This window comes from Rousettus aegyptiacus, unplaced genomic scaffold (assembly GCF_014176215.1).
Source record: "Rousettus aegyptiacus isolate mRouAeg1 unplaced genomic scaffold, mRouAeg1.p scaffold_m13_p_12, whole genome shotgun sequence".
In the NCBI taxonomy this organism is placed as follows: Eukaryota; Metazoa; Chordata; class Mammalia; order Chiroptera; family Pteropodidae; genus Rousettus; species Rousettus aegyptiacus.
The window spans coordinates 75,814,000-75,836,000 of NW_023416287.1; the positions used below are offsets into that span (position 1 = coordinate 75,814,000).

A 22,001-nucleotide genomic window follows, 5' to 3' on the forward strand; every position below is an offset into this window, starting at 1 on the left:
CAGGCTACTTTGCTTTCCTGGAGATCTAGTCAAAGGAGGTTCCCGAACCCCTGTAATCTCCTGAAGACTTAACTGGGTGAAGGAGTGGAGCTGAAACCTGAACCCCGCAGAGCCTTTGCCCTTGCCTCCCCTCCCTTCCCCAAAATCCTCTCTAGGACCTGGAGAAAACTGCCTGATTGTTTCGACCACCTCTTTTATATTTTCAAAATTCTGCATTTAGAAGGATTGGAAGGGGTATGCCACCAGTCAACCAATGAATTGTGGGAAAGGGGCTGCCTCCAGCGCAGAGTCCAGTTTAAGGGGTTAAGCGAAAGACCAAAGACCGCAGCGGTCCCCCGCCCACCGTCCCACAGCCGGTACAACGGGAGCCAGAGACTGGGACGACCGAACCGGACGCCCCCCCCTCCCGCCCCTGCCACACGCACCTCCCGGAGCCCTCGGCACGGCGTGAAGACAACTGCCCCAGCAGTGGGGGGTGAGGGAGTTCGAGCTCTTTCCTGAGTCCTTCCCAGGCCAGCCCGGCAGCGGCTAAACCCGCCTGCAGGGAACCAGGCGCTCGGGAGGGTGACGCGGGAGTAGGGGCTCACGGAACCTGTCCCTGCCCCCAAGGCCACCCTGAGAGCCCCGAGACCCCAGCTGGACGCGACCGCCTGGAGGGAGTTGTCCCCGCCCACCAACGCCCGGTTGGGAGTACAGCGAGGGGTCCCTCACCCCCCCAGCTGCGCCGGCGATTCGAGCCCGCGGACTGAGACGGGGCTCCCGCCGGCTCGCGCGGAGAGACCTGAGCCAAGCCCTGCTCATTTCTGCCCCAGTCTGGACTTCTGCTTGTGCCATTAGTTGTCATGGTTTTTGTCCCCCGCCACCCTCTCCTCCTCCCCCCCCCCCAACACACACAAGTTTCGCGTCTGACACTGGGGAGAACCAAGCTCTTTAGGGGGAAGCAAATTTAAACTAACGCTGTACACCCACCACTACCTCCCGGAGTGCCCCGCCGCACCCTCGCCGTCCCCTCTCCTCCGCCCCCCAAAGCCTGCCCGCGAGGGGCCGCGGGCAGTGAGAAAGCGAGCAGAGTTGCTTTGTGCAGAGTTCCAGATCCTGTCTCGCGTTTCGCTGGGAGGTACGGCCGTGCGCTTCTCCGCCAGCGCGCGGGCTCCAGCCCCGGCTCCCCTGCACGCCGGGCTCCGGCTCAGGCACCGGTTTGAAATGTCTTGCAGACGCCGCCACTCACGACCAGCGAGCGCCAGCGGGAGCCGCTACCCGGAGCCAGAGGGTCCTGGCTGCGCGCACCGAGACTGCCCACAGCTCTCCCCGACGCCCGCACGGGCTTCCTCCCCACCCCCGCCCCACGGCTGGGCCGCCTGGGTCCCCCGAGCCCAGATCGCACCCCGCTCGCGGCCGATGCCGGCGCAGACCCACCTGGCCGCCCCGGAGACGCCGCGCTCGTGCCCGGGCGGTGTCCTGAGCGCCGGCAGAACCCAGGCTGGGGCTCCACGCGGCAGCGCTGCTCAGGGGAGCCTGCCGCAGCCGGCGAGAGGTTGTCATTGATTTGTGCTGGGCGAGTTAAGCCATTCCAGGAGTGGTTTTGAGAAAGCGCTCCCACCCCTCCCTCCAACCAGAAGTATTTGGCACTCAGCCCCTTTCGTCCACCTGTACTGTTGAGCGCGGGACAAGGACCAATTTTGCCTCATTACGACACGCAAATTAAGCTCTTTCTTAAAAGTAAAGCTGAAATGAAAGCAAGGGTAGCGGCGGATTCCCGCCCTCCCCCCGACCGCCCCTTTTCTCCTGGGTCTCTTCGTTTATTTATTTATTTTCTCTATTTCACAAAATGCCTTACCATTTATCTCAAATCAGAGCGGCTTATTATTATTGTTTCATTCAATTCTGTGTGTCTTTTATTTTTAGAGGCAATTTTATTTCCATTTGCCTGAAACCTGAGCCCAATACAATTACGAGAATTATGTTTTCTCCTCAAAGGGTCGCGAGTGTAACTTAACCAAATCAGACACTGTACAAGCAGCATTCAGGTGGCAAGTAAAAGAGAGGGACATGCAGGGCGGAAGCACCAGAGCCCAGGCCCCTCCAGCCAGGTTGCCCAGCAGGTCTTGACCCAGATGGACTCACGAGGCTTAAGGTGGGGACTCCCACTGACCCAACTCTCACAGCAAACCCACGGGCTCTCCTTTGCTTTGTCTTGGTTCTAAGACTGACTCAGAAATGCCAGCCAGAGATCCAACAGTCCACATCTGGGGTGGGCCAACGGCCAGTCACAGAGAGCTGTGGCCAGACCACCCTCTCCCAAGCTGTTCCTTAAAGCCCCACACTGTGCCCTTTCGGAAAACTGCCAGAGGAGGCTCCCACTGCTGCCAGTTCTCTCTCTGCTGGAACTGACCTTCACCTGGGAGAAACACGAACTCCTTAGTACCTAGGCTAGCTGTTCTCAGAAATGAGGGAGGACCCAGGGGGAGTCCTTATTCCCTGGTGACCGGCTGCCCCTTGTGCCACAGAGAATCAGCACGAATCGAATGAGAACAATGAGGGGCCTGGCACTCTGCAGCCTCTGCCTCTTGTCCAGGGTCAGACCTCGAGGCTAAGGCACCCCAAAGCCAGTGGTAAGTCTCAAAGGTCCATCAGTCCATGAAGATCAAGGACGGGACTCTGATTTGCAGAACCCCAGGATGATGGTTCAGACTAAAGTGTCTCTTATAACAGGTGCCCCCTGCCTGAAATCTCAGAGTTAGTGATTCATTCCTTCACGGGGCACGCCCTGCACTGTGCCTGCACCAGGCAGGCAAAATTGGGGGGTAAGAGGGAGTTGGAGTTTCCACAGAGGCCAGAATAAATTCATCAGCCCCTCCTGCCTGTGGTGGGAGGACCATGGACGTCAGCATGAGGGGATAGAAAGGTTCCGAGCCAGGGAGGATGGGGAAGGGGAGGTGCTAAGTCAGGGAATCAAGCACTGAAGGTTAGAAGGGGAGGTGCTTAATCAGAACAGGTGGACAGTTTCCAAGATTGGATGACTCCATAGCTTTTTATCAAGCCACATACTCCCGGAACACCCAAGCCAAAGAATGAAAAGTCGAATCTCTTTGTTCACAAAGTCACTAATTAAATATCCAATCAAGCGTAACTTCACACTCCACTCCCAGACCAGGCAGGCAAAGGTGCCAACACATGACCTGGATGGAGTCAGTATCAATCCAGAAGTATTTGTTGTGCACGGTGGGGGTTTGCCTCAAGGGTGTGGGTGGAGGCGGGTGAGGTAGGTGCAGTGGGGTGCCTCCCTTGGAGTCTTGTGGGGAGATAAAGCACAGTGGGTTGATTGGTGTGGAGCAGGGTACATATAACATCGTGCAGGGTCCATTGAGGAACAGGGTGCTCATTTTGCAAAACAGACAAGGAGCCAAGAGCAATAATGAAGACAAAGGCGCATCTGGAGACAGCTCCAGGAGGTGGGCTAGACAGACCTGGATGTTTGTGCTGCTGTGAGCAGGAGGGCATGTCAGGTGCAGGGAGTAAAGGCTAGCAGGGGGTGGGGGGCAGCTGGCCTGATTTAGAGGGTTGTCCCAATGGATAAAGCATCAGGCTGGGGTCTACAGGGTGGAACCAGTTTATTAATGCGGCTTCCAGCTGAAAAGAGAGAATGCAGGGCAAGGCGTTCTTAAGAGGGAGGGAGGATTGGAACACCTCTTTCAAACCCAGCTGGAGCTGGATGCGGGCAGAGGGGATGGTGGAGGAGGGTGGCTATAGGGAGGGGTTGGGAAGAATTACAGTGCCTAGCCCAGCCTGCCTCTAGGCGGCCCCTCCTAGCAGGGCTCCAACCCCTGGATCTGAAGGAGTGTCTGAGTAGGCCAGTGGTGGGTGCCAGGGCTGATGATATTGCAGCCAAGAGCCTGGGGAGAGCTGGCCACTGTCCAGCCCACTGGCTGGGTCCCGCAGTGGACAGTCAATGTCATTCCTCCCTACCCCTTAATCACTGTGTGTGCCCTGTTGGGACACACCCTTCAGAAAGGCTCTGGGCAATAAATGGGGAACACTGCCCCAGGAACCCTCCAGCTTCATCTTCCTGTTCTCAGCCGCCTCCCTACCCCAGGCCAGCTTCCTCCTGGGAAAAGGACCATAAAGGAATCTCGGAGGGGTGTTGTGAAAACAGGGGACTGAGAGAGGCTCCCAAAGCCACCTACAGAAGGGGCTCTGGGCAGACCGGACTCTAGATCTGTTATTGTGCATTTCCTTTTGGAATGTGGTCCCTTCCGAGGCCCTCTTTGGCCTACTCCCTCTTACTCACCCTCCTTCTCTCCCTGCTCCTTCCTGCCCCACCACCCTTCCTGGGTCAGGTCAGTCAGAGCACTGGGAAACAAGCTGGCTTACAGACTCCTGGCTTTCACATCTGCCTCCAAACCCACAACTCACTCTTGTTCCAGGAAGGATGAAAGCTCCCACTCCAACCACCAGGCCTGGCTCAGAAGCTCAACAGAAGCACAGTGAGCAAATCTGCTACTGTCTTCACCTGAAACCTTAGTGGCACCTCGACATCGCTTGTGACGTAGGTACACGGATGACTTCTGTATGATCGCATACGTACATCCAAAATGCACACACCTATATCAGGAGGTGGATGCAGAGATGATCCGTACGATCTAGAAATAGTAATAACCAATAGCTATTGAGGGTCTACCCCTCACTTAATCCTTGCAACCACTCCATGAGGTAGATTCTCTTCTTTACCTGTTTTCTGAGGAAATGAGCTCAGAGGGGTCTTATCATTTGTACAAGGACACAAGGTTTGATAAATCATAAAAGTGGATATAACACCTGGGTTTTTAGGATTCTAGTGCCCAAAAATTGTCCCTGGGGTTTGTCTAGTTCTTACAATTGGTTCTCTAAGGAGCAGTTTACTTTGACAATGTGTGCCTCAGTTTCTCTACCTGCCGAACAGGCAGGATAATGACTGCTACTGAACCAAGAAGCTATTATTAGCCAGGAGGAGGCAGAGAAGAGGTTTGAATTTGGTAAAGCACTAGAACAAGTCTTCCCTAGAGAATGCAAACTGGGTTTGAGTGTTACTCAAGCCGGAAACTCAGAGTCACCCTTGCTGCCTCCCTCTCCTTTCCCAGCCAATCCATCCATCTGCTAGACTATCTCCAAAACAGATCTCCAATCCGCCCTCTTCCTGCCACCTCCTCCACCACTGCCCTAGGCTGAGCCACCACCCCCTTTCACCTTGACTTCTCCAGGAACCTCCCAATTGGTCCCCCTGCTCCCATTCCTGACCTGCTCCCCAGCCCAATCACATGGCTGCCCAAGTAATCTTCTTAAAACATGCATTTGGTTGTGTTGCAGGGCACTTTAAATGCAATCCAAACTGTTTACCATGGCCTACGAGGCACAGCAAAATTCCTGCTTCTCTCTGCACATTCACCCCGGCCTCTGACATGTCCCCGCCCTCCAGTCACAGGCAGACACTCAGGGTTCCTTCTCTTTCCTGTTGTGGAATTTTTCATGAGTGGATTCCTTGGCCTGACATGCTCTCCCTCTACTTCAGCTTTTGCAGAAATGTTTCTTCCTCAGAGAACCCTTCCTTGACCACCACAGATAAATTAGGAACCTCTGCCTCCTCAACCATTACTTACTCCAGACCCTTGATCAAAACACTCGTGCAGCTTGCATACTTTTATTTAACTGTATGCTTCTGTTGAATGATTTTTTGACTGCCTCTCCTACTAGAATAGGGGCTGTTTGTGGGCAAGGACCTAGTGTGTCTTTTTCACTGCGTGTATCTGATACACACAGTAGGCCTCTGGCAAATAGGTGGGAGGCAAAAGTTTGGTGAAAGAACCCCAGATGTAAGAGACAGGAAGAATGGATCTAGTCCTGCTCTACCACTGGTGGACTGTGTCCTTGGAGATGTCCCATGCTCTACCAGATCCTCAGCTTTGTCCTCTGTAAATGGGGAGTCCCAGCCCTCTGTAAATGACCAAGAGCCCTGCCAGGTCTGATGCTATGCCGTCAGGTTGGCCTTCATTCTCTAAGAATTTGCAGGTGCCACTAAGCCAGCAAGAAGAGAATCCTGGCCGTAATGCACTGAAGATGGCTTTGAGAAGCCTTTGCTTCTGTTGTCAGCCCTGCTGACCGTTTGGACAAATCAGCTTGTCAGGACTGAGGCATTCTCAGAGCATGACCAGCCCCGTGACATCCACTGCCACACCAGCGTGGGAACTGAGGCTTGTCCAGAGAAAGCAGTTTCTACCTAGGACAGAAGGAGCACAAGACCATGGCAGGGCTGATTTCAGTGGGGGTTTCCACCCCAACAGCCATGTTCGCCCAGCGCACCAGGTCTGAGGGCCTGACTTAGGCATGCAGTGCCTTCGTGGCATTCTCAACCTGTTATCCTCGTTGGCTCGCAGGATAACCCAAGAGAAGACCGAAAAGGGAATTGAGTCCCATCTAGCAGATGAGGAAACCGTGACCCAGATTAAAAAGTGAGTGGCAGAATGGAGACCTTTGAAATTAAGGATGAAAAACCCTAGTGAGATTAATATTCTTACAAATTTATATACATGGGTATGTAATTTTAAAGAGAATAATAATATATATGAAATACCTTTGAAAATAAGTATATGAAATCATTCTATATTAGAGAAAATCTGAAACAGAGGGGAGAAGTTCGCTCCTAACCTCGCGACATCACACAGGCTAATACCTTTAGCACCATGGTGGTTGGTCAGTCTTAGCGCATCTCTTTCCCTCCCTCCCTCCCTCTCTGTCTCGCTGATGCGAACAGTCCATATCACATTTAAACACAGGTTTCCCCTGATATCCCATTTTGCACTTCTTAGGTGCTCAACAAATGTTTAATTAAATTTTGGGAAGAGCAGAGAGAAAACTCAGCCTTTAGAGCAAGAAGGAGAGGTAGGGAGCACTTCCGGGGCACGCCCGCCTCTTCCTTCGTGGTCCGCTAGTTTCCAGACTCGCTGTTCTGCAGTCTTCTGTTCGTACTGTTGTCACAGGGGACTTTACTGTAATCACATGGCTCTGTCTCTCTGATCAACAGATCAGATTTTACTGAAACATATTAAAATGACGGTTTGAAATAACTCATCGCTGTCCAGCATGGAGAACAGAGGGGCCACAAATTGAATCTAAGCAAGGCATTAACAGCCCTTTCTATGATGGCACAGGTGACCTAAATCTATTAGTGGCCAATGCTACACACATCACTGCCACTGTGTTTCAGGGGGTCAGACCTAGTCACCTGGAACCCACTGGTAGTTTGCCAAACTCCTGGCCCAAATGTCTCCATTTTTTCAAGAGGTGATCCAGAGAAGCTGAGTCCTGTGGCCAACTGGCCTCTAGTTGCCTGTACTGTGGGAGCTGGAAGGTGAGGGTGAGGCCCAGAGGGGAGGCCCTGACACTCGAGCCCGCCTCCCACTTCTCAGGTGTGCTGGGAGACCAGCCGGAGCTTGTCCTGACCTCAGAGGGAGGTGCTGGCTAAGCACAGGGTGCATGGATTGTTCTCTGTGGGGGAAGTGGGGGGAAAGTACCCTGCCTGGCTAGGGCGTGGGGCAGGGCTTGGAGCCCAGCTGGCTGCACAATAGACAGGGCAAGTGAGCAGGGTCCCAGCCCTCTGCTCACAGCCCGCGGGCCCCAGGGCTGCCAGGGCCTCACCCACCTCCCAGATTATATTGAGTGATGCAGTCAGGCACCCACGGCAGGAGAAGGGAGGGTGCCAAGAGCTTCGGCTAGTCCTGGCTAAGCTCTGGGTGGGTGGGAGCAGGCTGGGGGCCTAGAGGAAGGGGAGGAAAGCTCAGCCAGGACCTGGCCAAGAGGGGGAAGTGGCCAGAAAGGGGGAGGCAGTTCCTGTCTCCTCTCTCTCCTTCCTCCCAACACTTCCTCCCTTACTTGCTCCCTCCTTTCTTCCCTCCCTTCCTTCTTCCCTCCTTCTCTCCCATCTTCCTCCTTCCCTCCCTCTCCTTCACAGGTACATACTGACTGCCTTTCCGTGCCGTACCCCCTCCACTACTCTAGGCTGTGGCTATAAAGTGGTAACACATCTCTTGGCCTGCATAGAGTTGACCTTCTTGTAGGAGAGAGAGACAATAAACTTCTAGTAGGAGAAAGACTTCACCTACCATGAAGTCGAGTGGGTGAGGCCAAGTCACCATCCCTCAGACCCTTCCTTGGAGAAACCACACCATCATCTCCAGCATCCTCTGACCTCATTGGATCCCCATGCTGAGGGAGGGGGAGGGTTGAGATTACAGCTCCCATATAAAGTGAGAAAATGGGGTTGAAGGCTGGGACGTGACTTGCCTATGGTCACACTGGTAGTGGTAATAGAGCTGCTTCCATGGGAGATGGGCTGCCTGACTCCTTGCCCAGTGCTCCCAGTACTGTCCCTCTTCCCCAGCATAGTCACCTAGACTTACCTGCACAGTGAGGGAAGGATTTAACTCTGTGCTTCTAGAAGTTAATTTTTTAATTAAGGGGACATTTATACACAGAAAACTTAAAAACAAAAACTTCAATCTATAAAAATAATTAACTCATCTAATATTAAATGATACTTTCAAGCTAGGACCTTGGGGGTCTAGCCTATACTAACTGCAAACTCCGACCTCGACCCAAGTTCCCCTTGGTAAACCTGGTGAAAGTTGGCCTGTTCCTCCTGGGTCCCCGCAAATGTGTGAGGGCCCCATAAGCCGACCAAGCTGTTGAGAGCCTTTGGGCATAACGAATACTCTGAGTGCCCACTTGTCCCCTCACTGGTGTCTGACATACCCCTGGGGAAGATGGAGACAGGGCTGTGTGTGTGCGCGCGCATGCGTGCAAGTGTGCCGTGTGAGGAGGACTGGTGAGTAGAAGGGTGGCAGCCGGGCCGGGTGGCCGGCCCATCGCTAGCTGAGGAAGGGGCGTGCACCAGCAGAGGCTGGCCTCGCCTCTAGTGCTAGTCCGCGTGCTGTTGCCGGGGTACTGAGTATGGCTAGGCCAACCCACAGCCCTTTCCCAGGACCAGACAAACCAGCCAGGCTGACGCGTCAGCACAGTGACCTTCGCTATGTTGTGAGGGTGGCAGGGACCTTCTCATCAAAGTTGGCGTTTTCCATAAGTTCAAGGTCAAGCTTGTAAGGTGGCCAGGGAACAGGGCAGAACTGAGCAGCCACTATGGAGATTAAAACAAAGGCCTTGGCCTCCTACAAGGACCACATCAAAGAAAAGACTCACTGTTAACCCCCAAGGACAGGAAAATAATCATAATTATCGTACCTGCGCGCTTTATGCTAAGAGCTTCACATGCATTATTCCTTTTAATCCTCAACAATCTTACCAGTCAGTATACTATTATCCCCCTTTTATAGAATGGCAGCTCAGAGCTGGGACCTGAACTCAGGTCACACTGACCACCTCTGCAAGTCAGTTTTAATCCCAGGGAACTGCATAAGGTAGCTGGGAGTATTTTTGGACTTTGAATGGAATGGGAAAAACTAGAGTGAGACAGAAAGTAAGACCTGTTAATCATAACAGAGGTAAAGCATTAGACCAGGTCCTTGTTTGAGGCTGTAGTTGGGGCATCTCAGAGCAGGGATTAAATAGCCACTTACCTGGCATTTTTAGCAGGCTCACCAGGCAGTGAGTTCTAGGACAAATATGTTTAAAGTCTTTGATAAAAACTTTACGTTCCACTGATGAAGAGAAAAGGTGCAATGGCCTGGACCGTGTGCTGTATGGGCAAATGGGTGCGATGATGGACGTGTGCCCATGTTTCTCAGAATATAGATTTTTGGATCCTCTGCTAGAATCTCTTGGGAAAAAATGGTTGCAATGCAGATTCCTGGGCCCCAAGTCACGCCTACTGAATCTGAATCTGAACCCTAAATCATGGACTTCCTAGGGGATGCATATTGATGTGGTAGAATCAGTGGTGATCAATAATTAGTTGGTTTGGCCTTGCTGCTTAGCAGCCCTGGTTGAGTTTGTGCCATGAAGAGCCACTGTCACTGACCTAGGTCCCTCAGGAATGTGTTGGGGGCGGGGGCGGGGAGCAGGAGGAGTTTTTCCAGTTGCTGGCTTGAACCTTAAGCATGTTCTCTACATCGACCACATTCAATAGCTTATAGAACGCTGCTGAGTGAATACTCCATCACACACTTAACCACTCGCTACTCGTAAACACATGGGGCTTCTCTGTGTTATGGATAATGTTGGGGTGAACATCCTTATGCTCACTTCCCCCATATTTTGGATTGCCACCTTAGATTAGATTTTCAGAAGAGGCATGAAAGGGCTATGAACATCTCCATGGCTTCTAACATATAGTGCTACTTGCATTTTCCAAAAAGGCCGTACATTTGGGCTGACCCTCGCAGGGCTCGTGTGTCGATTTCGCCACAGCGCTGCCAGCATTTCTGTCCTGCCTTTTAAATATAAGGAAATTGAGACAGGATTGTTGATTGACCTTTGACCTGTCTGAAATGACACACTTAAGTCAATGCCAGAGCTGGGATATGAACCCAGGGATTTCTGATTGACGGGCCGGGGTGTTTTTCTGCTGCTGGCTTCCTCAATCTCCCTTCAGGCAGCAGGTAAAAAGTAAGCCTGGTGCATCATTCTCCCTCTGCCCTACTCTCCCCGCCAGCTCTGACTTCAGCCACACCACGAGCTCACCTTTCGGTCCTTTTCATTGTTTTTCTGCCTCCAAAATTGAGGCCTCTCTTCTCTCTGTTCAAACTTTCCACCTTCCGTGAACCCTCCTCTGATCACTCAGAGAAGGTCATTACAGTCTCAAACTGTGGGTTAGATGTTGATAAGTGGGTGGGGAAGCAGTGAGACAAAGGCCAGGTGACGGCCAAGGGGAGGGACCAAGCCCAGCCAGACTGGCCAGAGCAGTGGGTGCCCGATGAGGTGGAAAGGTGGTTGGGGCCCAGCATTCCAGACTAGGGAGTTCAGAGATGAGGGCCCTTGAACACATGCCTACTCAGCCATCAGCTGTTCCTGGGACACGAGCTGTTTCCACAGGGAAGCTGGGTTCTGTCCTCAACAGGGTCCTCAATAGGGTATCTCCGTGGGCTTCAGAGGACTCTTTAACCCCCAGCTAAACCATCTGTAAAGTGGAATGAGTACGTAAGCATGTTCCTTTTTCTGAAGGGACAGCCCATAGCATTCATCAGATGTTCAAAAAAGTTTCTGCTCCTCCTCCCAAGAGTTCAAAAAATAAAATTCAGATGGAAGCTGAAAGTCAAGTAGAAATATAAATTGTCATATTAGTTATATGTATTTTACCCATGGAAAGGGGAGAGGAAATAATTCTAGGTAGTCCTTCATAGGTAAGTAGGTAGGTAGATAGAGAACAAATTTACATTTAGCAAATAAGTCATTATTTTTGCCACCTAGGTTTTCTTCTTCTCCACTGTGTAACAAGGAGCCAATGGAACTGGGAGGAGATGGTAAACCTGGGGCTGAGGTGTGTTCAGAGTCAGTGCCCTCCAAGGACGATCAGACGCAAAAATAAAAGAACGCCTTTGTGAAGCGATGAAGTCAGTTGGTGGGAAAAAAGAGATTTGCTCTCACGACTTTTCCAGAGCCATCTCTTGCATAAGATGGGGCACACTTGAAAAACATCACAGCAGCTTTACATGTAGTAAGCGCTTTACATGTAGTATCAGCAGCCCCGGTGCTTTAGGCGGCGCCATACGTCCCATGTTAGAGGAGAGGAAATGAAGATCCAGGGACGTGAAGTCACTGAAGCTGGGGACTTGACATGTAAGTGGAACAGGTACCAGAAGCCAGGTGGACTGGATCCTGGAGCTAGATCCAGCCTTTGACAGCAGTCATGCTGTGCGGTCTGTAACCAACCCCACCTCGGTCTTCCACAAAAGAGCTTGACCCCGAATACCTACCTTACTGTTCTTTTGCCTTGAAAGGGATAGTTTAGTGAATATACTTAAAATTATCCGGGCTTAATGGCTACATTTGTAAAACAAAATTAGTAATAGTAGTAGTGCTTATAGTAATACCTTCCATGTATTGAGCATCTAATATGAATCCAACGACATACAAAAGGCTTTGTAGACATTTAAAAAATTTCATTCTTACAACAAGCTTCTGAGGTGAGGATCAGTGTGTCCTTTTAGGGGTACCAAGCCCAAGGAGCTTTAGGTAACCTGTCTGAGGTTAGCTAGTGAGTGGAAGGGGGCTGTACTGCACCCACACTCTTTCTGCTCCTCTGCCTCTTGCTGGATAATACAGGGCACAGCGGTGCAAGGAGCCAGCTTCCTTGTTGGGGCCATCTAATGGCTGGGGCATGGAAAAGGCCCAGGGAGCTCAATGCCATGGTCAAAAGGAATGAAAGGAAGGAAAAAAGGAGGGAAGAACATAAAGAAGGAAGAAAGGGAGGGAGGAAGGAATCAGGATGTGGCATGAACTATGTGTCAGGTAGCACAAGATGTTGATGAATGATCCAAATCTAGAACCTCAACTTCAAAAGCCCTAAGGAAAAGGGCACTGGCTACTAGCCACAGTGCTGTGACTCAGTCTACCCTGAGTCACCCACTTCAGGATATGACCAGAGGTATGAGTTGTGTCTTTTTGAAATTTAGCTATAGTCTTCGAGGTCAAAGCCTTGAAAATTCTGGCTAGGTTCAGGTGAAAGTGGGGCAGGCTCCTTCGATTGAAACTGGTGGCCCTTTTAGCTCTCCCCCTTTCTGGGGTTTTGACCTTGATTTTGGAAGCCCTGGGACCTGGAAGGCATGACACACAGAAGGCAGGTGGGGCAGTTAACACCTAGCATGGAGCTAGAAAGCTGGGGATGGACAGGGTCATGGCTGTGGTTCAGGGTTATGGCTGAGAAACTCTGAAGGGGAGAACTGTGCAAATCTTGTCAAGTCCAGAGCCTAAAGCTGGACGCAGAGTCTGAGAAGCCACTGGGGCAGAGCCTGTCGCCAGTGTTACAACTAAGAGAGCAGGGGTCAGGGCCAGGCATGATGCTGGACGTGTAGCCCTGTCAACTGGGCTCCTAACAGGTAGGCACAAGCAGGGGTCAGGAGGTCAGTCAAGGCCAGAAGAGACAGTCCAGGGTAGATCCCAGGCCCTAGCGGGGGTGAGAGGAGGTCCTCGCAAATGACTTAGTGAGCCTTAGGGACACCCAGGCAAGGCGAACACTGTGCAGGATGGAGCAGCACTCCGTACTTACAGAGTCCTGCATCTGTTCTCTGGGGCAGACTGAGGACTAAGCTTGAACAAGATGAGCGGAGCCCCCAGGAGACTATGGCTAGTGACTGTGCCCCACAAGCCAGGGCATCCCCACATCTGCCTTTCTTCCAAGGAGTCTCCAAAATCCACCCCTTTCAGTTCGTAGAGGGTTCCCGCTCCCGACTCTACAGTCCTCCAGGGCCTAGTATTTCCTTTCATTTCAAGAAATACAACTTTGATGTTTCTCCATCTTGAAAGTAATACACACGCATTGAAGAAAACTTTATGTGTTTATGATTCCATTATAAAAGGCAACTCTTTTACCGTTTTCCTCACTAGCCATTTTATGGTAAGCGTTCTCCCGTGATGCCCTTGCCCAGTTCCCCAACCCTGCACACTACTTGCCACCTCATTTCAAGTTCTACTTGTGGGCTGGTGCCTCAGGTTGGTATCTGTGCACTCAGATTAAGCAAGATACCCTCTGAGCCATGTTGTCACTTCTAAATGCCTAAGCCCTAGTCTCTTCGTGCAAATCGCTTAAACAATCTGAAGTTTTCTTAACAGAAAGCCGGAGAAGCCCTCACCAGACTGTGCCAGTCTTCGGTCAGGGCCACCCCTTAGAGCCACCAAATGTGCAGAGAGCTGATGCGAAACCGGATTGTCATCATCAGTCCTCTGCCCTATATTATCTTTTCCTCCACGTGGTCCCATGCAGATGTGAAACTAGAAAACCAAATACGTTAGAATTGTGCATAAAACAAGCGCAATAGGCCCCCAAGTGGCATAGGGGCCCAAGGAATGAGTGTTAGAGCATGTGTTCTGTGACTTCTTTCGGTGGTTCAAAATTGTCTTAGTTTTCTCTCAGGTTCTTGGCTATGTCCCAGGTAGAGGAAGTAGGCAAATAAATGAGGTTTCCCTGTACTACTAATATTATTTTACTATGTTATATGGACTTTATTTCTTTAAAATTTTAAATGATTTTCTTCTTGATGTTGTGACATCTGTGCATGTGGTCATCTTGGTGTGGGAAGGAGGATGCTCCCGGTCTCCAGGTTTTGCTCCTCTGCCCAAGCTGAGAACCCCTGGTTTAGTGCAAACAGAGCTATACTAGAAAAACCAGATTTTTAGGTATCACTTTATCTCAAACGGAGCTGTGTGGCCCTAACAGGGCTGGAAATAGAAGCATACTCAGACCGTCAGAGCTGCAAGGCTCCCCAGAGCCCCTCACTTTACCCCTAAGGAAATAGGGTGCGTCCAAGGTTACAAAAGAAATTATTGGCTAATCTGCAAATATCTCCTCCAAGAGAGAGACCTTATGACATGATTGACAATAATATCCTGTGTAGGAAGGTGCACGTTTATAACCCCATCTTGTTCCAGAAGGATTTGAGCTAGTTTATGAATGAGCCTACAATGCAAGGTAAACATACATAAAAAAATAAGGAAGCAAAATGAGGCGAGAGGAAAGAAAGCGTAAAGACAGATTCAGGCTTAAGGTCAGCACCGAAAATGGACACTGGCAAGAGCTGTGTGCTTAATCCAACGTGGCTATAGATTTGGTACCGAGATGCCCAGCAGTCAAGAGTAGGGGGATCTGCTTTCTTGTTCTCTAGGACTTGCTCCTTCTCTAAGCATCAGTTTTCCAGTGTGTCAAATGGGCAAATCCTGCCCTGTAGAATCTTTGCAAGGATCAAGTTAAAGCTTCTATGTAAAAGAAAGTACTTGAAAAGTATGAGGCACACAAGGCTTACTTTATTATTCTGCTGTCTCCTTGTAATGTATTGAAAACTACTCATTTTCCATTAGCTGATGTGGCCACCAGGTTTAAGTCGGTCAAAGTTAATTCCATATGCAGTCTTAAGACACCAAACACTGTCCAAACATCAGCAGAGAAGCCTTGTAACATTTTCTGAGCTCAGATTACACCCATCTCCACCATCACACCTTTTCTCCTTTCTTTGCGTCATCTGGGAAACACTGAAGTACTCAGGAGCAGCAGAGAATGTAAAATTTTAATGTAAAGCCCTGCAGAGCTCTTCATATTTCCCCCCTAAACAATTTCTATTCTCTGCTGTGGGAATGAGGCTGGATAACAGAGAGCAGAGAGCTGGGTTGAGGAAGGGGAAAAGGGTCTCTCCAGCTACAGTTTGGCAGGCACTGCCCCTACCTGTCACTCAGAGGGTTTCCCCAACCTTAGGTGTTGGGAGTAGAATAGAGCATCTTTCGAACACAGGCCGGCGTTTCAGCTGAAAGTTAACTAGTGGTGGGGAACGAGTATGCTGTGATTACAGAGGCAGGGAGGCAGGTCGGAGGAGTAAAAGAGCCACTAAATCTGGATGAACCGAGCTTTGAGGGCCTCAGCTGGCTGCCCTTGTGTGGCTTTTGCTCTACTCACCGAGAAGAGCTTTCTAATAAACAAGGGCATTAATAGCAAGAAAAATCACACCAATATAATAGAAATATTATTTAAATATCATATAGAGAATAATTTTGGATTTTGGTTGAACATGGGAAGGTCACGCTGGGCAATGGGGGTCCACATTCTCCCTGGGAAGTCACTGGTCCACAAGGCCATTGCTGCCAGAGCCCCTGTGACCTGTGGGGTGGGGGGACAAGTAAGCAGTGTGCTGAATTAAACTCGGTTGGGACATGGCTGGATAGGAACCAACTCGCCTGTCTGTAGAGCCCTTCACATTTCTCAAAGTTAATGAGGGGTTAATGTAGGGTTAATACTATTCCCATTTTATAGATAAGGAAATGGAGACCCCAGTTGGTTAAATCACTTGTCAAAATGGCAAGAATTTGGTTGTCCCGGGAGGAAGGCAGCCTGGAATTGTGGCTGAGAGCATGAACTCAAGAGCCAAACTCTGCATCCTGTCTCTGCCTTTGCTTGCTGTGTGACCTTAGGCAAGTTTCTTAGCCTCTCTCTGCCTCAGTTTCCTCATCTGTAAAAGTTATTGGGATATAAGTATTACCTGAGCCAATATTTGTAAAGTGCTCAAAGCAGCCCCTGACACATATAAAATGCCCCACAAGCATGTTAGACACATAAACTCCCAACTCAAAACCTTCTTCTGCAGCCCCCAAACCAAAAGGGGCCAACAGCAGGATCCCAAGTGTGTGTGCTCCATCCTGCAAGAGAAATTCTAATCTCACTCAGTGTCAGCCAGGGGGTAGAGCAGAGGGGCTAGAGCCGGAGGGTAGGTGGGGAATGGGCACCTGGCAACCTCTCTCAGTGCCCTGGGGACGGTGCTGCTTCCTTTCCCTTCAAGGACTTTGCCAAGGAGGAACACATGGGCTCGATAAACCAGTGCCAAGCAGGAACGAGATGGTATCTGGGCCGGATGAGCTGACAAGTTCAATATGCCCAGGTTCCCACCAGGGGTAAATACCAGCTCCCTGCTCTGGCCCTCCTCCTCCCCCTCCTCCTGCTACTCCTCCTCCTCCTTTTCTTCTTCCTCCTCCTCCTCCTTTTTGCTTTGCTAGATCTGTTTTAGTTGCTGCCAAGGGCACCCATCAGAAATGACAAGTGGTTTGCTTTTGGGGAGGGCTAAGTAAGTGTCAGGCAAACAAACCCTGGCTGGCTTTCTTATGACACTGGCCCTAACAGGCCACGGGATGATCATGGGACTCATCAGTGTTTCCCTAAAGCCAGGGGCCCATGCACTTAGGGTCTGAAGTGAAAGGCCAGCAACCTGCTTCTGGCCTCAGCTTTGCAGCTAAGGAGGTATGTGTCCTTGGGCAAGTACTTCTTTCCAGGTCCTAATTGTTCTTATCAGTAAAATCAGGGTGTTGAGGGATGGGGGGTTATGAACTTGAAGGCCTTTTTCGACTCTCCCATCTGTGAGTTTGAAGGAAGCGTCCTGGGCCAGAGCCTGCAGAATTCCAAATGGCTGTTGGTGAGCCTGTCTTCCCTGACTCCCAGGCCCTTGTCTGCAAGACTCTCGTGGTTTTCATTATTGATTTTTAGTCGGTGTCCCTGTGTCCCTCGCCCTGCCATGGTGGGAAGAGGATAGGGTGACTCCAAAGGCAGAGGACGGTAAGGAAAGGCCAAAGGGAAGTGTCAGGAACAGCCTTCTCTACATCACTGCGTGGGTATCAGCACACTGTATAGAGGGAGTGACAGACCAGGAACCCCTGTAGCCTTGGGCACATGATTTCCCTCTCATAGGTCAGTCTCCTCATCTGAAAAACGCCCAGACTAGACCTGCTGACCTCTCCTACTCTGAGTTCCTGTCTATATGCACAAGTGCTGGAGAGCACATGGGGGATGCGGAGAGAGTCAAGCTCACGTCTGCCCTCAAGGAGTTCAACCCAGTCTCACCACTGCTTAGCTAATTAATTCACTTACTGAGCACCTATTACATGCCAGGCCCTGTGTTTACCCAACTAGATCAAAAGCATCTGGAGGAGGTAGGGGTCATGGTCAATGCTTTTTTTTATCTCCTATACCCCTTGTTCTAACACATAAAATACCTGCATATTGTTTAAGGGCACGAGCCCTAGAGCCAGACTGCGCTGGTGTGAATCCTGGTGGTCACAGAATTAGCGGTCTCAGTTTTTTTGCCTATAAAATGGGAAGAATAATAATTCCTATTTCACAAGATTCTTAGGAGGATTCAAAAATTAATGCTCATAGAACACTCAGCACATGGCCTGGCACATAGAAAATATCCAATAAACATAAATAAGATACTTAACCAAGGTGAATGGAGCTGACCCGCTTCTGGTCAAAATCTGTCATCACAAGAAAATCTCATGTATGTACTTTCCTTCCTACTCTAAATCGTGTGTGCACTGCTAATTTATTCATCAGAACTCTGTGCTCACAGACAGTGCAGAGGTGACTTGACCACAGCCAAGCTCAACTATCCTAAATTTCAAATCAGTAAGGTCCAAGTTCATGAGCTGCTACTAAAACCAAAAGTATTATTTTAATAATTCATTTCAGTCTATTTCCTCTCCTGATACTTTATTAAAATTGATAGTAGTAACTCAACTGACTTGAATTTCTCCCACTTTTGCTCTTTCGGTCCCAGGTGCCATAGCAGTGCTCCCGAACAGCCCATGTGCAGCAGGCAGGACCCCGGAGGCCAGCAGAAGAGCAAGTCCCACAGAGCCCTCAGCAGCCCAGAGCCAGCAACAGGGGCCTCCAGCCCGGAGGTTCTGGTCTCCTAATACAATGCCTGGCAGGGGCCCAGGATTACAAGAGCCCCTGCAGGAACAGACATGCCTCAGTCTTTTGCAACCTGTTCAGATATTGGCTGAGGGCAATGAATGGAAAAGAGTCCTGGCATTAATCGCTCTGATCTGGAGTTGCCAGTTTGGCTCACGCTTCGATCTACCTCCAGACGCACAGTGCCCTCGGGCACAATGACTGGGCTTGAAGTGACCAAAGCTGATGGCAGTCTTCTAATGGTGGTTACTGCTGGCCACAGAAATATTTCTCTAGCACATTCAGTGGGAAAGGGCCAGTATCCCAAACTGGCGGGGGTTTGGGGCAGGGGGCTTCTCACTTCTCCCAAATGATGTATTTCTCGTTTCCCCACTGAGGGCACATTTATTCATCTCACCAATATTTATCGAGCACCTGCTCTGTGCCATGCACATGCTAAGCTAGGTCCCCTACAGAGCTACCCTAAAATTAAAGCACATTGGAAAGGGAGCTAGGAGGTGAATTAGAGTTCCAGCTCCACCACTAACAAGTTGTGTGGCCTTGGGCAGGTCACTGCCTTTTCTGGGTCACTGGGGCCTCAGTCTATAAAACTCAGGATTGTACTGATGATGCTTGTTGTCCAGTTCTGTTAAATATCTCAGTTATTTACTCTATTAGCTAACAGCCCTCACGTATAGATAGTGGCAAGCAGCCCACAAAGCTCCCATAGCCACGGGGAGGGCTCCTGGTTTGCTTCTTGGAAATACAAGAACTCTAGCCTTGAGAATGAAGTAGAAGTTGAATTGCCCAGAAGGAGACGGACATAATGACAGGGCAGTGGAGGGTCTAAGGGGGACTGTGATGGCTGTCTTTATGTGATCTTAGGGATCCCTGAAAATTCTTCCTGCCCTTAATATCTGTTTCCCCGGCCCCCATCTGGTGTCCTGCCTTTGGAATTCCACCATTTGAGAGTAACTGGGGGAGATGGGGAGGTTATTCCATTGCAGGAATCTCTGTGCAAAACCCAGAAACCGAGAGAAGGGTGAGAGGTTCTTACCCTGCTAAGGTTGCCTGGGTCTTCCCTCCCCGCCAGCAGGGGCCTGGCAGTCCGTGGGCACTGGGCCCCAAAGACTGGAAGAGAAAGGGTGTGTGTGTGGGGGGGGGGGGATCCTGTCGGGCCCCTGAGGGCACGGCGCGGGAGGGAGAGCCTCTGGGGCTGATTCACTAAGCTCCAAGACTAAGCCTTAGAGGGCCTGGGGGAAGGGGGGAGGGCGGGTGCAGAGAAAGAGAAAGGAAGGGCACGCACAGGAATTGAATTCTCCGAGCCGGGCGGGAGTGGGAGAGTTGAGGGCAAGAGCTCGGTGCCTCCCTTTGGCTAACGTATTCCTCGGAGGAGCCAACACGGAGATGGGAGGGAAAGGAAGGCAAGTTAGGAGAGAGGGTGGGACCGGGATGGGAAGGGGGCCTGTAAAACCAATGGGGCGGATTCGCAAAAAAAAAAAAAAAAAAAAAAAAAATTCCCGAGGGTGGTGAGGGCCGAGGGTGCGGGGCAGCACGGCAGTTCGCCGGGCCCACGCCCCTCGAGTTGCCGGGCCAGTTCAGACTGGTTCGCCCATCGCTCCCTCCCCGCCAGCCCCCTTGGCTTGATCCCTGAGAGAGAAACGTAGTGTAACCACAGCCGCTCCACCCCGGCCACAAGCGCTTCGGACTCCGCGCCCTCCGACAGCCCCCTTCCTCTCGCGCCCCTTCCCTAGACCCGGCCCGGTGCCCCCGCCCTGGTCCCCGCCCATTCCCTGGCGCCCCGCCTCCCTCCCGGGCGCTCCGCCCCCTCCCTCCTCTGGGCGACCGGCTGCCGCGGCACCCTTTCCTTTCCCAGAGCGCTGGCCCTCCTCTGGGGCGTCCTGGCGCCCTCGACCTCTCCCCTACCCGGCCCTGCACCCCGCCTCTCCTCTGTTCTCCCCGCGCCCCTCGCCGCAGCCCCAGCCTGTTTCTCCCGGCCTCTCCCCCGCATTCTCACCCTGCCCCAGCCTGACCTCCTCACCCACCCGCCTCCCGTGCCTGCGGTTAATGCTGGGGAGGCCGGCGCCGGCCGCGGCGGGAACTGTGCTGACCCGGGAGAGGGGCTGGGGGTGGGGACGGGGTCCGAGGCCCGTGGGAGAAGAACGCTGAGTCGGACCCCAGCCCCGCTGTCCCAACCCCACCCGACCACCCCTAGGCAAGGCTACGTGCCAAGGCCCAAAATGGGCTGGGCTGGCAGTCATCCAGGCTGCAGCTATCAGCTAGGTGGAGGGCAGTGCCAGCTGCCGGCGTCCCTGAAGGGCAAATACCACCCCCACCGCCTCCAGCCCTCCTTGACAGCACCTTCTACCTGAAACCTAGAGGCACGGAGAGCCAAAGGCAGGGCACTGCAAATCACTTTGAGAATCACTTTGAGATCTCGTTACAAGGTGGCTAAGGGCTCAGTCTCACTGACAGGGCTAGACTGAAGCTCAGCTCACTTCTTTTCTGAGTGACCTTAGGCAAGTCATTTCTCTGTGCCTCAGTTGTTGCATCTGTAAGTTGGGGGTAATAAAGTACCTAGCTAGAGGAATGTTGTGAATTTTAGTGCCTGGGACATAATAGTTGCTTTACTAGTAATTGTTATTAATATCATATTAATTACTTGTTTGTATTAATTAAATGTAATATATTACTTATAATTACTTATAACAAATCATATATTATCTAAATAATTTAGATAATATATGTTATATACTATATAATAATATCTTAATTATAAGTTAATTAGTATACATTAAATATATTATCCCTGGGGGCATTTGGTGTTTACAGACAGAAGTATAGTATAATCTGTTAAACACCTATTGTGTGCAAGGGAGGCCACTTGGTGTGGTGAAAGACGCTTGAGAGTAAGATGTGGGTTCGAATCCCAGCCTTGTCATTTAGTAGCTGTGTGACCTTGAAAAAGTTCTCTCTCCTCTTTGAATCATAGTCCCCCAACAGTAAAAACAGTGACAGCAATGCCCACTCTGCCGAATGAGTGCAGGCATTAAATGAGATAATGTAAGGAGAGTGTCCAGGGTAGTTCTCAGCACATAATAGGTGCCTCGGTAAATGGGAGGCATGGAGAAAGTGAAGGGGATGGGGGTGGAGAGGACAGACTTAGTTTCTGCTACACGGGAGCTGTGGGGAGATAAAATATATGTAGGGAAAAAATTACTAACTCGAGGGAATCAAAGCTCAGTTCCAAATGCCAAGTCGGGAGAAGCAGCTGTGGGAGGGGGTGTGCCTATGGCATTGATAAGAATGAATAAACTATTAAGGATGATTCTCAGGCATTGGTGAAGGATGTTTCTGAAGGGGTCCTCCCAGTTTTCTCCCACCAGGATCAAGGGAACAACCACTGAGCTTGACAGGGGATGTAAGTGCTCTGGAATGACTGGTGTCTGCATCCACTTTACTGGGGCGGGGGCGGGGGGGGGGCGGTGCAAAGATAACTTCACCATCTCTCTCATCCTGACAGGAGAAATGACAGTTGAAACATGAGGCCTGATCAAAATCTCCACCCTTTATAATGGCTGTGAAGGTGGCTAAACATCATGGCTATGGACATGTGACTCTGGAACGGGGTTTCCTCATCTGTAAAATAACAGGGTTG

At 50.9% G+C, this 22,001-nt stretch overlaps 1 protein-coding gene across 4 annotated transcripts in view; it reads right to left on the bottom strand.

The window, feature by feature from the left end:
* Positions 1-22,001, bottom strand: part of ZBTB7C (zinc finger and BTB domain containing 7C) — a 315,346-nt gene that overhangs the window by 92,943 nt on the left and 200,402 nt on the right. The window contains exon 1 of one of the 4 annotated variants that reach the window (XM_016148449.2): positions 1,417-6,639. The exons of the other annotated variants lie outside the window; for them this stretch is intronic. The gene's annotated coding sequence lies outside the window, so the exon portion shown is untranslated. Of the gene's footprint in view, positions 1-1,416; positions 6,640-22,001 lie in introns of those variants that run through there. 4 annotated transcript variants of the gene reach the window in all.